At 32.1% G+C, this 8,997-nt stretch overlaps 1 pseudogene; it reads left to right on the top strand.

The window, feature by feature from the left end:
- The first annotated feature begins 7,371 nt into the window (after nt 1-7,371).
- LOC149555895 (chromo domain protein LHP1-like) lies at nt 7,372-8,572 on the top strand (annotated as a pseudogene).
- Nucleotides 8,573-8,997: the final 425 nt, after the last annotated feature.

Below are 8,997 nucleotides of genomic sequence, written 5' to 3'. Positions count from 1 at the left end.
AAAAACTCAAAAGTCAAAAACCAACATCTAGGTTTAAGGAATCACTTGAAAGAAAACTATCTCAAAGGGTACCAAGACACAAGTATTGACTAATCTCAGAGGCAACATAGAAACATAGGAAATATACTATGCAAGTGGGCAAGTGTCATCGCATGAACCAATTCTAGGGTTACCCAACTAGTCTTTTAATCCTTCGACCCCCTAGTGACTCTATGTGGCACTAGTATCCTTTCATACTGACAAGGCATACTAACAAGTCATCTCTAAGGTTACCCGGCTATTTTTTTAATCCTTTGGCCCCTTAGTGACTTTCTATGGTACCAATATCTTGTTAATTCATTTCAAACCCATTTAATTAAATGTTATCACTTATTAAATAACCTACAATGGGTTACCCGTCAACCTCTTTAGGGCCTCAGCCTCCATTGCAAGCCACTTCCCAACATGACATATAGATAACCTACCCTAAGCTTAGTAAAGAAAAAAATCACAAAAGACCACATACCATACATCAATTCTTAAACACACAACTGACAAGTATTAAAAAATACTGATCATAATCACAGAATCCACCAATACAATCATCTTAACAGGACTGATCCCAAAATCAAGTATACATAAACCAATACATGTCATAACATTACATCACAAAGAAAAAATCATACAAACACCTCAATCCTATTTAAGCAACTTAAAGGCAATCTAAATACAACTGATCGAAGACTATCTACCTATTTATATTAGATAGGTCACACCATTCACCTTAGTTTCACACAAGAACATTGGAAAGTAATGATAGTCACTAGATCGAAATACCTCATAGAGCATACAAGACACATTACTATAGTAGAGTATAAAATATTGTGATTAAAACATCATCATGACATCATAGAACAAAACTCCCAAGCCTCTAGTAAACATCCTGATTGGCCAAAGCTAAGTAGTTCACATAAAATCCATCACCAAATAATACAAGGTTCTATCGACTAATTTAGATTAGATTGTTTTCAAAAAAAATTTTTGATTATATAAAAGTTATAATAGTTTAGATAAATTTAGTTTTTTAATTATTTAATAAGTTTAGAGTTAAATATTTTATATATTAAATCAATAATATTTAAAATTAAGATAAAACATTTTCAAAGTTCTTAACATTGAGTTTTTATGCATGTTCTCTATGTAAATCATCTGGTATTTTAAATGTTATAATCTCATATGGAATGGTAAAGATATGAAACCTATATTGATAGGAATATAATTTAATTTCACATATTCTTTGTTATTACCAGTCCTAAGGAAAAGCTCATTTGAATGGTGTAAAATATGAATCTTTCTAGTAGCACTATTCAGATTTGAAGGTTACCAGTTTAAAAGAAAGAACACAACTTTTGTTTGAAGTGTTGGATCTTCATGAAAATCAAGAAAATTATTTATAATAGACTTATTTACAATCAAAAAGAAGATATTTTACTAAATATGTATTTTGTAAAATTTATAAGTAATTGTTCATGTGTCTCTAATTGAAAAATCAAGCTCAAATAAGCCTTGTTAAAGCATGATAGTCAATCTTTGACTATGTCTATACAAAACAATTGTTGTAATAACTTATTGGAAAGAATGCTTATGAGAGGGGGGGTGAATTAGAAGTACTAGCTTTTGACCTATTTTTAAATTCTTAATAACATATCTTTGAAATGAACATGCATGCATAGAAGCATTGAGTAATCATGAGAAACAAATATGCATCACCACATAACACTTGAGATTTTGGTAACCCAGAAACCCTCCTGGAATAAGAAGGTAAAACTGGGGTGGGGATGATACCCACAAAATTACTATAGTAATAATGTTTGACCACTTCTGATGGTCTGCCCTATTAAAAGCTTTACATTGTATCAATAGTGACCTGGTTAAAGGATTTAAAAACACTTTACATGAAGTGTTACCCTGTCAAAGGATTTAATCACCTATTTAAAGGATCTACAAGATAGCTATTAAGCTAACCTATCATCATAGGATTTCCTTTCTAATACAATGGCTAAAGAGTATTAGGTATAATAAACCTGATAGCTTACAATCCTTGATTGTTGAATACAGACACTTGACTTGCTTTCTTCTGACCTTGATCCTCTAAGATCTGATACTCGTTTGTATCCCCTACTTTGTTCTTGATTAACTAGATATTTAACTGTTGATCTCTTCCTCTAAATCTTTTTACTCTTCATTCTGAACTCCACTAGAGTTTTTTGTTCACTCCTTCATCCATCTACATGATTAAATGAGATTTCGTCTTACTTATAAAGACATTCAAAGACTTAGGGTTAGACATGGATCTACGATCCACATTGAATCTCTGATTCCAGCTAATTCCTTACATTTTATCATTGGTTGCATGCCTTCTCCATTTTTCTTATTGGTTGCATGTAGATTGCATAGGAAATATAAATGATTTGATCTTATCACTTAAATCCTTCGAGATTCATCATATGTTGGCCATGAAAATAGTTTACATCTGAGTTTGTGAAGTTACAAACACATATGCTGATTCTGAGTTACTCGGCACTTACTGATTCCTGATGCTCGACACCTTCTGTAACTCGGCAACTTTATCATTCCTATCTTGCTCGGCATTGTTTATGACTTAGCACCTGAATATTGCTCTACACTTGGATCAAGCTCGACACCTGTAGTCACTCGGCATCTGAAGGTTGCTCGGCACCTGAAGATCACTCAGCACCTGATGACTTTCCTAACTTGGCACAAGCTGTGGCTTAGCATACATAGTGTACTCGGCTTTAATGTAGAAAGTGGTTAAGTGTGTTGGCACTCAAGTGTCAAAACCATTTTGAGACTAACAAAAATCATATATGATTTTTATATATGTTAAATAAAATCCAAATGGGTGTCTAAAAGTATCTTTATATTTTTGATAAAATATATTAAATAAAATTTATAGCAAAATCACATGTTTCAAACCCTTAAACTGACACACAAGTAACTGCAAAAATTTTTACTCATAATAAAAAAAATACGAAGAAGACAATCTTTCCAACATAAATTGCAAAGATATTTTAAAACCCTTACCTTCAAACACCAAGTTGATTTGTTAAGAAGAAGAAGAAAACCCAATTGTAGACTTTACTCCCAAGCTTTGAAAAAAATCTTTTTCATCGAAATCTGAATGCATAACTTGTAACTTGTCTCCTAAATCTCTATTCTAAATTATCTTATTGTTCTCCCAAAAATCTTCTCTCTCTCCCCAAAAAAATTAGAATGACCTCTTAATAAATAATAAATAAATAAATAAAACTAATAAAACTAAGGTTTCTAAAATAAGTAAACTTACAAAAGAAGGTAACTCAACTAAAATAAAAAAAATAGTTTCTTTTATTTTCTTATATTTTAAAAAATAAATAAAATCACTTTATTTTATTTTTTAATAAAAGAAATACATAATTTCTACTTTCCCCCCTTTCTTTTAATACTAAATAAATACATATTCTTTATTAAATTAACTTGCTTGTTCTCTTTAATTAATTTATTATATTTTAATTTCATGCGTAAACTTTATCCAATTTAATTAAAATAAAATTTATTAAATTATGTTCTCTCTCTTATTAAATCATGAAAACACTTTTAATATAATATTTATTAATTTAACTAACAATATTATTTAGAGTTTATTAATTAAAATAAAACTCCTAAATAAATTATTATTAAATAAAATAAATACAAAACACCAAAATTAGAAATATAGCTTTATCTTTAAATTGAATTCATTTATTTAAATAAATTCATGTGACATTTTTTAATAATAAATTTATTAAATTAATTAATAGCATTATTTAGAGTTTATTATTAAAATAAAACTCCTAAATAATTAACATTAAATTAAATAAATATAAATACATCAAAAATAGAACTTTAATAAAATCTTTAAATTTAATTCTTTTATATAATTAATTCCTCAATTAATTAAATATGATTAAATATCAAATTTCTTTATAAAATGTCCATTAAATTAAATCATTGAATTATCTTTAATTTGATCTAATTATAACATAAAATCATCACATACCCACAAAACCAAAAATGATAACTTAACTGAAGACAAAGAACACAATCAAGCTCAAGGGTTAGAATCACAAATTCACATCACTTGACAAATTTGGAAAGGTGAGACTAACTCAAATACTTATCCTATTTTCTAGGACAATTGGCTTAGGGTTTAGGATTTGGACTCAAGAGTTATCTGCCCACTTATACCATTGAAATATTGTGATAGGGTACACTCATCTTGGTAATTTAGGGAAGTCAATACCCAATATCTACAATCTACATAAAATCTACGCATGTACAAACACAATATTCTAAACTAAATAGACAATGGTAGGAAGTGGTTCATTGTGTAGATCCCAACTAGTAGGTGGCTACGGCTCCCTTCCTCAACCACATCAGAAACATCAAACATAAATAAAACATACACGCACACCATACACATGCAAGTATGGGGTAAGTATCCATAAAGACCGCATAAAAATCATTCATCTAACTAACATCATTCAATACATGAACATATGTATCATCATCGAACATTATCATAGAACAGGCCTAAAAGAATTTGGTCAAAACAAATAAGAAAAGTCAGCTAGGGGTAGGCATTAGATCTACTCCCCCTAAACTTGGGCTTACTCTTGGAAGCCTACTAGAAAGATAAAAATAAACTACCTAGGGTAGGCATTACACCTACAATATGAAAGAAAAATGACAAGGATGATATGATAGAGAAATGATGATAATGAGAATACTATGAGTGTGGTTAGCAAATCAAGTGCAAAGAGGTTCAATTTATAGAGTTTGGGAGCCAAAATGCAAACTTGGAAGGAAAGTGTGCAATTGGGAAATTGTCATAGTTGAATTGCACAAATTAGAAATTTGCTATAACAAAGAGGTTAATATGGGATTTTTTGCATCTACACAGGGGATCAGACAAGGAGATTCACTATCTCCAATTCTCTTCATCATTATGGTAGAAGCTTTTAGCAAGACCATTTCTCGCCAACACATGATCAGTAAATGGCATGGGGCTCATATTTCAGGTACAAACATTTCTATCACACATTCCTTATTTGTAGATGATACATTATTATTTGGATTTTCGAATGTTTAGGAGGCTTGGCATATTAAACATATTCTCAATCTTTACTCAGTGGTATCTGGTCAAGCCATAAATGCACAAAAGTCAAAAATATATTTCTTCAATACAAGCATAATGATATCTAACAAAATCAATCTGATTTTGGGTTTTACAATAGATTTCCTACCATCTATATATTTGGGAATTCCTTTCTTTATGGGTTCAAATAAAGTCATTCAACATATTCAGTGCAGAATTGTGGCTTGGAAAGTAAGATGGTTATCTTTGGCTAGTAGAATTTTGTTGATCAAGTCCATCCTTGCTACAATCCCAAATTATTTCATTGTTTTCCTCAAAGCTCCCTCCAAAATACTACTCCAAATTCAAAAAATGATTAAGGGTTTCCTTTGGACAGGTAACATGAATGATTCTCACAAAATCCTACTCATCTCTCTTCAAGATATGTCACATATCCTTGCAGTTGGAGGTGCTGGTGTGCATGATCTAAACAAAAGAAACAAGGCTTTTGGTGGAAAATTAATCTGGCAAATGTACAACAAGCCTCATTCCACTTGGTGTAAGATAATGCAACAAAAATACTTAGACAATAATGAGTCATCTAGAATATTCTCCATACTAGATCCCCCAAAAGGTTCAGTTATTTGGGATTTCATGATAGATTCACGTGACATTGTTGTTAAATATGTCTCTTGGGAAGTTAATAATGGAAATAGAGTCAATTTTTGGAGGGATTCTTGGAATGGCCAGACTCCTCTCTCAAATTGGTTGATCTCTACTAACATTATTAAGGTTTATAAACTTCATTGGGGTACTCAACTAGATCAGTTTATTGATAATGTTTATGAATTTTCTAGGAAAGTGTTTTGGAAGAACCCAAATCTATTACCTTTGACATCTCAGGAGATTAACTAGTTCAAAGGCATATTGGCTTCTAGACAAGTATTCATCTCTAGATCTAATGATATGATCATTTGGGCTCTAGCTAAGGATGGCCATTATTCAATAAAGGAGGGCTATAAGATCTTGTAGAAAAATGTATCAAATAAAGTTGTTAGTAGAGTATATACATTTTTTTGGAACCATTTTGTGCTTCCAAAGGTGGGTTTCTTTTCTTGGCTTGCATCAAAACATAGGATCTTGACTAGTGACAGATTGAATAGACTGCATATTGCCCCATCTTTTAATTGTGTTTTATGTAATGAGTGTGAAGAATCAGCGGATAATCTCTTTGTCTAATGGCCATTTTCTTATTAGTGTTGGGGCTTCATTTTGAAAAAATTAAATTATAGTACTCCACTTCAAAATAATCTTTAGGATCTCTTTCAAGCTTGGACAGTTCTTTACTCAAACTCTTTATTTGCAAATCTATGGAAATGTATTCTAGCATTGGTTTTCTAGGCTATATGGTGGGAATGAAATAAGTGCATTTTTAGAAAAGAATCTCATTCCTTAGAAAAAGTTATGGAAAGAACTAAAAGATCTATATCGAAGGTGACAAACACAAGTCTAAGAAACTCAAAATTTAACCTTGTTGTTACCTCTTGCGACTCTCAAGTGGTTCAAAAATGGAAATTTTTATTTATTCTAAATGGTTGGAAAATCAATAACACAACTTTTTTTCCCTTATCTCAAAGAAATGTAACTTGGAGACCCCCAGATGCAGGATATTGGAAACTGAATTTTGATGGTGCATCAAGAGGCAATCCTAGAAATTTCAGTCTAGATGCATGCATTAGAGACTCTAATGGAAAAGTTGTGGCACTTAAAACTTCTTCTTTTCCTATTGGTACAAATAATATTGCAGAAGCCCAGGCTCTACTAGCTAGTCTCATTTTAGCCAAACAAGGTAATTTTTGGTTGTTGCATATTGAAGGTGACTCTTTTGTAATTATAAATGCTTGTATTCATAGAAAAAATTATTCTTGGGAATTAAAATACATCCTCATCCAAATCTGGGGGCTCTTAGATAATTTTCATGGTGTTTTCATATCACATACATGAAGGGAGGGAAATTAAGTTGTTGGCTTCCTTTTAAACATGGGTTGCAATGGGTTGTTCCTCTCATCATTTCATTTCATACCCATAATTGAAAAGCATGATACTCTTAAAATTTTAATTGAGCTTGATAAGATTGCCTACTCGCATTGATGGGAGGCTGAAGCTCAGAGTGTTAAGTTGTAGTGAAAACAAAGGATTTCTAGGTAGCTAGACACATGGAAAGAACAAGAAAAAATGCTTCACTAGCTATAACTCCGATAGAGAAGAAAGAGTAGCGAATCTAGTGAGGTTGGAAGAAAAAGGACAAGGAGATGATCCCAAGGACTTCTCTGAGGCCTAAATCTGCTTCCCCAATGGCTTCTTCATCTAATGCTAAAGATAAAGATGTTGATGACAGTGGTGGTGAGGTCATAGAAAATAGCACTAGCATGTTGGAAGAAGGGTTTTATGATGTTGAATCCATTCACAAGAAATTCTTTCATAGGGATAAGGTGGAGTATCTTGTTAAATGGCAAGATTTTCTAGAGGGTTCTAACACCTAGGAACCTTTTTAGAATGTTAAAGACTGGTTTGACATCATACGAGAATTTGAGAAAAGTTACAATAGTGTTGGAAAGAGAGGGAGAAAGAAGTAGAAGTCTTCTCTAGAAGATCAAGAAGTGGAAGAGGTAGTTACAGAAGCAAGATTGCCAGATGTGCACAACAAAGTTGCAAACTTAACTGAAGATGCAAACATGCAAGAAGAGATCTCAAAACAAGGCAAGGTTGAAGGAGCACTAGTTAGCTCTTAGGGAAATGCAAAGTCTACTAAGGGGCTTGATGCAAAGAATAATTCTGATAGGATTGAAGAGACATAGCCTTTATGCCAGAAGATAAAATCTGAGAAGCCATCCTATTCTGCTTCTTCTAAGCCTGTGAAGGGGAATGGAACAAAGAGTTTCCAACTTGTGCTTGAAGAAGATAGTAAAACAGGAGTAGAAGGAAAGGAAGACACTCTTCCTAGTGGGTGTAAACTGAATGTTTCAAAGAAAGGATACCCTAGCCTTGGGAGGCATGTAAAGTAGAAGGATGAGGGGGAAGATCACCAAGTAGGCCAAAGTCTTGACAAGCAAAAGAAAAAGACAGTTTTAAATGGAGATGGATTTTCCCAAGTGGAGAATAATAACAATGTAATTGTCAATAACCAAGAGCCAGCATGTCCTCACTCTAATCAGTTTCCTGCCATCACAAATATACTCAAGACGATAAGTTATAATAATTGCACAACAATAGACAAACCAAATGTAAATGTTCTTTTCAAGGTTCAAAGAGCAGATGGGCATGAATTGGTGGTTGAGAACAAATTTTTAAGAATTAAATACCTAAGTTTGTTGATTGATTTATGAACAACATCTTTGATACAACACTATACAGTAGAAATGCAAAGAGTAAGTTATAAAGTAGTTGTAATGACACTATAGTTTGTCAATAGATGTCTTCTAAACTCACTGCAATATAGTCGATCAATGAATGACCAATGTAAATGTTCAAAGATGTGTGTGGAAGGTGTGTTGTTGGGCATTTTTATCAGGTTTTGTGGATATTGTGACCAACCATTGTTCACAGTAATTTTAATGTCGATTATTTGACATTTGTGGTGAGATCGGGTGGTAGTTGTTTCACCCTTTTGCAATTATACTTTGTCAATAGTTCCATGAAATTATGTAAAATCTATGTAGATAAGGGATGAAGCTGAGTTTTCTTCACTGATTCTTTCCCAGTTGACCTTTTTGAATCAATTTTAATAAAATATTATAGTGGCTTGCCACTTTTTGCCTTAAAAAAATATGGGAAAATGTGTC

Source organism: Cupressus sempervirens, chromosome 5 (assembly GCF_028749045.1).
Source record: "Cupressus sempervirens isolate cs-2001-9-10 chromosome 5, ASM2874904v1, whole genome shotgun sequence".
In the NCBI taxonomy this organism is placed as follows: Eukaryota; Viridiplantae; Streptophyta; class Pinopsida; order Cupressales; family Cupressaceae; genus Cupressus; species Cupressus sempervirens.
The sequence above is the reverse complement of the archived record's forward strand: the minus strand, read 5'-3'. Positions and strand labels throughout refer to the sequence as shown.